At 40.7% G+C, this 7,752-nt stretch overlaps 1 pseudogene; it reads left to right on the top strand.

The window, feature by feature from the left end:
* The window catches only part of LOC133557227 (proteasome activator complex subunit 4B-like), a 199,170-nt pseudogene extending 191,707 nt beyond the window's left edge, over positions 1–7,463 (top strand).
* The last annotated feature ends 289 nt before the right edge of the window (positions 7,464–7,752 follow it).

Here is a 7,752-nt window from a genome sequence, read left to right as displayed (position 1 = left end):
TTTGAAGGGGTTTTTGCCAACTTCCTGTAGAATTTTGCTGAAAGAAGTTGGTGTATGAAAATTGGGTCTAAGTCAGACCTACATAGGAGTTTTTGTTTCATGTCGCTATGACATTCCTAACAGAAGTTACATGAAGTTTTGTCTGTATTTTTTTCCTAGGGGGCGCTAGAGCGCAATTTTCATTTTGGGGGATTGGTTGCTTAATATGTTGGGAAGGTTTGCTATACCGACGTGTGTGTCAAATTTGGTGAGTTTTGAAGCATGTTAAGGGGGTCAAATTACAGCGCGTAGGTGCGGAATAATAATAAAACACAGCAGTTTCAATAGGGTCCTTGGACCATGGCAAAGGACTCCTGTGGACCCTAAAAACAAGACTGTGTGCAAAAAGCGAGCTAATATGAGCGCCGCCCTGTGATTGAATGTTGGCCATTCATAAGTCATGACTACATCTTCTCTGATTGGGATCTCGTGTCCTCGCTCACTTTCACCGCAGCCCCTCACTCGCGCTCGGAATAATTAGAGTGGGGCTTGTACGCGGCCTTTTTGCATCAATAAATAAGCAGTGTGCTTGTTAGCTTTTAATCAGCGTGCACACAAGCAGGAAAGCGTTGCTAGAAAAAAAAAACGGAGCCGTCAAAGTCATATTAAGTCTTTTTATGCAGGCGAATCCCATTTCCATGTGAGTTGTGTTAGATGTAAATATAAACGGAAATCAATGATTTGCAAATCCTTTTTAACCCATATTCAGTTGAATATGCTACAAAGACAACATATTTGATGTTAATCAATCAATCAATGTTTACTTATATAGCCCTAAATCACTAGTGTCTCAAAGGGGTGCACAAACCACTACAACATCCTCGGTAGGCCCACATAAGGGCAAGGAAAACTCACACCCAGTGGGACGTCGGTGACAATGATGACTATGAGAAACCTTGGAGAGGAGGAAAGCAATGGATGTCGAGCGGGTCTAACATGATACTGTGAAAGTTCAATCCATAATGGATCCAACACAGTCGCGAGAGTCCAGTCCAAAGCGGATCCAACACAGCAGCGAGAGTCCCGTTCACAGGAAACCATCCCAAGCGGAGGCGGATCAGCAGCGCAGAGATGTCCCCAGCCGATACACAGGCGAGCAGTACATGGCCACCGGATCGGACCGGACCCCCTCCACAAGGGAGAGTGGGACATAGGAGAAAAAGAAAAGAAACGGCAGATCAACTGGTCTAAAAAGGGAGTCTATTTAAAGGCTAGAGTATACAAATGAGTTTTAAGGTGAGACTTAAATGCTTCTACTGAGGTGGCATCTCGAACTGTTACCGGGAGGGCATTCCAGAGTACTGGAGCCCGAAATGAAAACACTCTATAGCCCGCAGACTTTTTTTGGGCTTTGGGAATCACTAATAAGCCGGAGTCCTTTGAAGGCAGATTTCATGCCAGGACATATGGTACAATACAATCGGCAAGATAGGATGGAGCTAGACCGTGTAGTATTTTATACGTAAGGGCGGCATAGCTCGGTTGGTAGAGCGGCCGTGCCAGCAACTTGAGGGTTGCAGGTTCGATTCCCGCTTCCGCCATCCTAGTCACTGCCGTTGTGTCCTTGGGCAAGACACTTTACCCACCTGCTCCCAGTGCCACCCACACTGGTTTAAATGTAACTTAGATATTGGGTTTCACTATGTAAAGCGCTTTGAGTCACTAGAGAAAAGCGCTATATAAATATAATTCACTTCACTTCACTAGTAAAACCTTAAAGTCACATCTTAAGTGCACTGGAAGACATTATTTTGGTTATTTTTTCTTTGCAAATGATAATTAAAGGCCTACTGAAATGAGATTTTCTTATTTAAACGGGGATAGCAGGTCCATTCTATGTGTCAGACTTGATCATTTCGCGGTATTGCCATATTTTCGCTGAAAGGATTTAGTAGAGAACATCCACGATAAAGTTCGCAACTTTTGGTCGCTAATAAAAAAGCCTTGCCTGTACCGGAAGTAGCAGACGATGACATCACAAGGGTGAGGGCTCCTCACGTCCTCACATTGTTTTTAATGGGAGCCTCCAACATAAAGTGCTATTCGGACCGAGAAAACGACAATTTCCCCATTAATTTGAGCGAGGATGAAAGATTCGTGGATAATGATATTGATAGCAAAGGACCAGAATTTTTTTATTTTTTTTAATAAAATAAAAAGCGACGGCTCCGGGCGGCAGCAGTGTGAGATGTAATTAGACACATTTACTAAGATAATTCTGGAAGATCCATTAGCTGCTTATTGTTTTAATAGTGTTTTAGTGAGATTGTAAAGACATACCTCGAGGTCGGATGGCTGCGGTGAACACGCAGTGTCTCGGAGAGAAGCCGAGGAGCCAAGCTAACAGCTGCCTTTCAAACAGTTACTGCAGGAAGACGAATAATCCAATGATGTCCCCGGTATGATATATCGATTTAATCAAAAAACCTAACCCCAAAACTAAAAATTGCGCTCTAGCACCCCCTAGGAAGAAAACACAGACAAAACTGCTCCTAGGAAGAAAACACTAGACAAAACTGCCTGTAACTTCCAGTAGGAATGTCGTAGAGACATGAAACAAAAACCTCTATGTAGGTCTCACTTAGATCTACATTTCATATATTGACAACCCCCAGCAAAAATCCACAGGAAGTTTGCAATACTCCCTTCAAAACAGAACCGGTCACCTTTTTTCAAACATTATCTCCTCTGAGCGCGTTTGTCTTGTCACTTCAAACTACCACAGGAGAGAGATTGAACCCTTCTGATTAAAAGTTGATGAAAGAGTTTTAATTCTTGCTACAGTTTTGATTTTATCAGCCTTCAAAGAACCGTTGCGCTGAAAACAATTTCAAAGATGGCCGCCGTGCGCAGACAGTGAGGGAGACGTTTTTTTCCCCGTTTTTTTCCGTAACGTCCGCTGCTGGTGCGCACGCACCAACATTCGTGAGGGAGGGGCTGTGATCGTCTATACCAAAATGGCTGCCAAGTGCCGTAGCTAAGCCGGTATGTTTTAAAGTTGTCGTTTGCCTAGAGATCGTAAAAACAACCATCCAACATTTTACAACTAATTGTAAACTTATACGTGTCGACCATCAGGGCCGAGTTGCAACGAGAGAGTGTGTCGATGTTAAGATATAATGCCGAGTTAGCAAGTCTATCTGTTTGCTAATAGTAGCTACTAGCCGTACCCATGTATTTTCAATGGGCGGTTAGCATCGGGTTTTAATCCCGTTTCTGCTCCGATTGAATTTCTATTTATGTCGAGTCTTTATTTTGGGTACTTACATATGGTGCCTGACTGTCGTGGCGTTTTAAGGCCATCTGCACTTTTTATGCGCCGAGTTGGTAGGTCTATCTGTTTGCTAATAGTAGCTACTAGCCGTACCCATGTATTTTCAATGGGCGGTTAGCATCGGGTTTTAATCCCGTTTCTGCTCCGATTTAATTTCTATTTATGTCGAGTCTTTATTTTGGGTACTTACAAATGGTGCCTGACTGTTGTGGCGTTTTAAGGCCATCTGCACTTTTTATGCGCCGAGTTGGTAGGTCTATCTGTTTGCTAATAGTAGCTACTAGCCGTACCCATGTATTTTCAATGGGCGGTTAGCATCGGGTTTCAATCCTGTTTCTGCTCCGATTGAATTTCTATTTATGTCGAGTCTTTATTTTGGGTACTTACATATGGTGCCTGACTGTTGTGGCGTTTTAAGGCCATCTGCACTTTTTACGCGCCGAGTTGGTAGGTCTATCTGTTTGCTAATAGTAGCTACTAGCCGTACCAATGTATTTTCAATGGGCGGTTAGCATCGGGTTTTAATCCCGTTTCCTCCTATGTTTCTGCTCCGATTGAATTTCTATTTATGTCGAGTCTTTATTTTGGGTTCTTACATATGGTGCCTGACTGTTGTGGCGTTTTAAGGCCATCTGCACTTTTTATGCGCCGAGTTGGTAGGTCTATCTGTTTGCTAATAGTAGCTACTAGCCGTACCCACGTATTTTCAATGGGCGGTTAGCATCGGGTTTTTCTAATTTATATCTGTCAGTAGACACTTTATGGAAGGTAAAAACTACAACATTTATAATAAAAAGTAGTGTATAGTCTTAACTTATATCTGTCAGTAGACACGTTATGGAAGGTAAAAACTACAATATAATACAAAGTAGTGTGTTGTTCTAACTTATATCTAAGAAGCCCAGACTTCCTTCTCCTCAGCCACTTCCATATACCGTCCATCGCCGCTTGCAGCTTTAATGACATTTATCATCTTTAGTGCACAAAACGCATCAAAGCATTTTATAATTTTATTGACAAAAAAAAGAAAGTTTTATTTTGTAGAAATAGAGGTTCCTGACAAAGTCAAGAAAGCTTTAATGCAAAAAATACATCTATGTGGTTCTTTTATGCATTTAAAAACTAAAACACAAGACGACGGTTAAAATTAATTTATAAATGTAAAGGAGCAGAAAAAGTCCAAACCTATATTTTCTGCCCCCTTTTCACACACTTACATTAACTCAGAAAACTTCTTGTGGCAACATTTCTATAATAGTAAAATGGTATTTACATCAGTAATTTAGCACAAAATAACAGGACACGTTTGGGGAGATTTTGTCTGGATGAAATTTAGAAAATGTATTTTAGAAACCGTATTTCCTTGAATTGCCGTATATAGTATGCGCCTGACTAGAATTACTGGGTCAAACTGGTTTTGCAAAATAATTAGCGCATGCTAGGCATTAACGCCGGCTCAAACTCGTTTCGAAAAATATTATTTTTACTAGCGCATGTCTAGAATTTCCGCCGGGTCAAACTTGTTTCGCCAAATAATTAGCATATGCCTACAATTTCCACCGGGTCAAACTCGTCACGTCACGAGTGGCACTTCACCTGTCATCATTTTCAAAATGGAGGAGGCTGATTTCAATCATTTGAAATCGCATAAAGGGAAGAAGATTAAGAGCTATTCAGTAGGATTTAAGGTCCAAGCTATTGAATATGTTATAAAGAACAGTAGGCAGCTATGTTTTATTAATATACCGTAGCTGCGTGTGTCAAATACGAGTCATTAAATGACTCCCGCCTCCTGGTGGTAGAGGGCGCTAGTGATCCTTCTTGCGACTACTCGGCTCCAGTAGAAGTGACAACAAGCAGCGTGTTTATTTTTTCCTCTCGCTTGCACTTTTAACATGGAGGATTACATATCTAAAATAAAACCGTTTTCTAAACTGGACTTTCAATCGAAGCAGGAGGTAATAAAGGAAGATCTCCATCGAGACAGAGAGACTTTTAAAACTGAAGAAAGATAAGGAAGACTTCTATAAACAAGTTATCGATGCTTTTGATCAGAAGGAGCTGCGCATGGACTTCTTTTATAAGTAAAAGACCATAGTAAAGTTTTTTTTATGAAATGTGCTTTTCATGATAGTATCCTTACATCACACTCAAATTGATAAGCACAGGCCTAAATTTACCGCATGCCTTTGGTAAGCGCCGGAGTGAGAAGAGGTTTTAAATTAATTAGCGCCCCGGCGGCAATTCAAGGAAATACGGTAAATACTATTTTTAAGCACTAAGCAGCTCTAAGGAATGGCATTGTTATTTTTTTATATTTGCAACGACAAAGGGGGTCAACTTGACTTGAGTGTGGTGTGGAAGAAAACACGTCCGGGTAGCGCCCGACCTCCTAAACCAGGGGTGCCCATTACGTCGATGGCGAGCTACCAGTCGACCGCGGGGGGTGTGTCAGTCGATCTCCAGCCAGGCTTTTAAAAAAAATAGACCTAAAAATGAGTGATCATCAATCTTCACCAAGACGTCACTTAAATGACATTCACGGTACCGGAGGGTCTTGTGAGATGACGCTGGCTGCTGCAAGATCATTATTATGAAAATATGACCGAGAGGAAGGCGAGAAACACTTTTTATTTCAACAGACTCTCGCGCCGTACCTTCCGTCAAAACTCTAAAGGCCGACTGCACATTTCCTATCTTCACAATAAAAGCCCTGCTTCATGCTGCCTGCGCTAACTAAATACAGAGTCTCGGAAAACTGGCGTGCACAAGCGATCCCTCAGAAAGCTGGCGTGCACATCACTTGTGCACGGCAGCTTTCCGAGACTCTTATTTTGTTAGCGCAGGCAGCATGAAGCAGGGCTTTTATTGTGAAGATAGGAAATGTGCAGAGTTTTGACGGAAGGGACGGCGCGAAAGTCTGTTGAAATAAAAAGTGTTTCTGGCCTTCCTCTCTGTCATTTTTTCATAATAATGAACTGGCAGCAGCCAGCGTCATCTCACAAGACCCTCGGGTGCCGTGAATGTCAATCAAGCAAGCTACGGAATTTGCCGCCAATGTTTTTCTTGTAAAGTGTATGGAAGCTGGATGAATTAGATGCCAAAAACCAACCACTTTCATGTGGTATTGTACAGAAAGGACAACTTTTTTTCTCCTCCATTTGAAAATGTGGGCGTTATCATCATTACTGTCTGATTCCAATCAATGCAAGTCATCAGAATCAGGTAATACACCAACTTATATTCTTGTCTTTGTGAAAGAAAGACATCTATATGTGTTACACATGCTTGTATTATCATTAAACACATTTAACTTGTTTACAAAAATGTCTCTTTCATAAATAAATAAATATAAATGATATATATAAATGAGGTAGATCCCCTCGAGTTGGTCAATTGAAAAGTAGCTCGCCTGCAGAAAAAGTGTGGGCACCCCTGGTCTAAACGGTGTCCCAATACTTGCGTGTGCCGCCGGGCGCGGAGTCTTCCGGAGTTGCGAAGGTGTTGTTTGTGCTCCCAAGATGACGGTGAAGAAGACCTTGTCGGAGTTCAGGCGCACGCACCACGACAACTGGCAGGAGCACCGCCAGCGCTTCACCGACGACCAGCTGCTGGTCCTCACCGACCTGCTGGTGTCGCCGTGCTACTACGCCTAGACGCCACCGCTTTTGTTCGTCCGATCTGTCACGCCGACATTTTGACGACGGGGGCGTGCCTGTGAGAAAATGCTGAGGTCTCATGCACTTTTAAGAACAGATGTCATATTTCTGGCCATGCTTGTACTGTACTTACTGTACAGCATTATTATACAGAACATGTGCTATTCATCCTTTCATTATGGAATATGGACAAATACATATTTTATTTATACTCTAATGTTAGAGTATAGGACTCAGATGCAGAGGTGGGGGGTAATATGGCAGGCTTTTATTTTGAAAAGTTTTTAGGTCTGCAATTATTCCACATCAAATATTCCACTTCGGAAGTTTTTTGGGAGGAAATGTTGCATATTTTTTAGTTATTGTCATAAAAATGGGTTGTTTTATTTTTTTTAAATCAAAAATAGCGTAAAACATGAAAAAATTATATTGACAGATCTGAATAAAACATTATTAATGTCATAAAACATGAATTTAAAAAAAAAATTCAACATAAGTATTTATTTGTATTTTTCATGTTTTACGCTATTTTTGGTTAAAAAAAAAAAAACGTAATTTTTATGGTGGAATATTTGATGTGAAATAATTGTAGACCTAAAAACACTTAAAATTTACGTTTTTATTTTTGTTTTGTTTTTAACAAAAATAGGATAAAACATGAAAAAATTATATTGACAGATCTGAATAAAACATTATTAATGTCATAAAACATGAATTTAAAAAAAAAATCAACATAAGTATTTATTTTTAACAAAAATCATATTTGATGACATTAATAAT

Source organism: Nerophis ophidion, linkage group LG08, assembly GCF_033978795.1.
Source record: "Nerophis ophidion isolate RoL-2023_Sa linkage group LG08, RoL_Noph_v1.0, whole genome shotgun sequence".
Taxonomy (NCBI): Eukaryota; Metazoa; Chordata; class Actinopteri; order Syngnathiformes; family Syngnathidae; genus Nerophis; species Nerophis ophidion.
The sequence above is the reverse complement of the archived record's forward strand: the minus strand, read 5'-3'. Positions and strand labels throughout refer to the sequence as shown.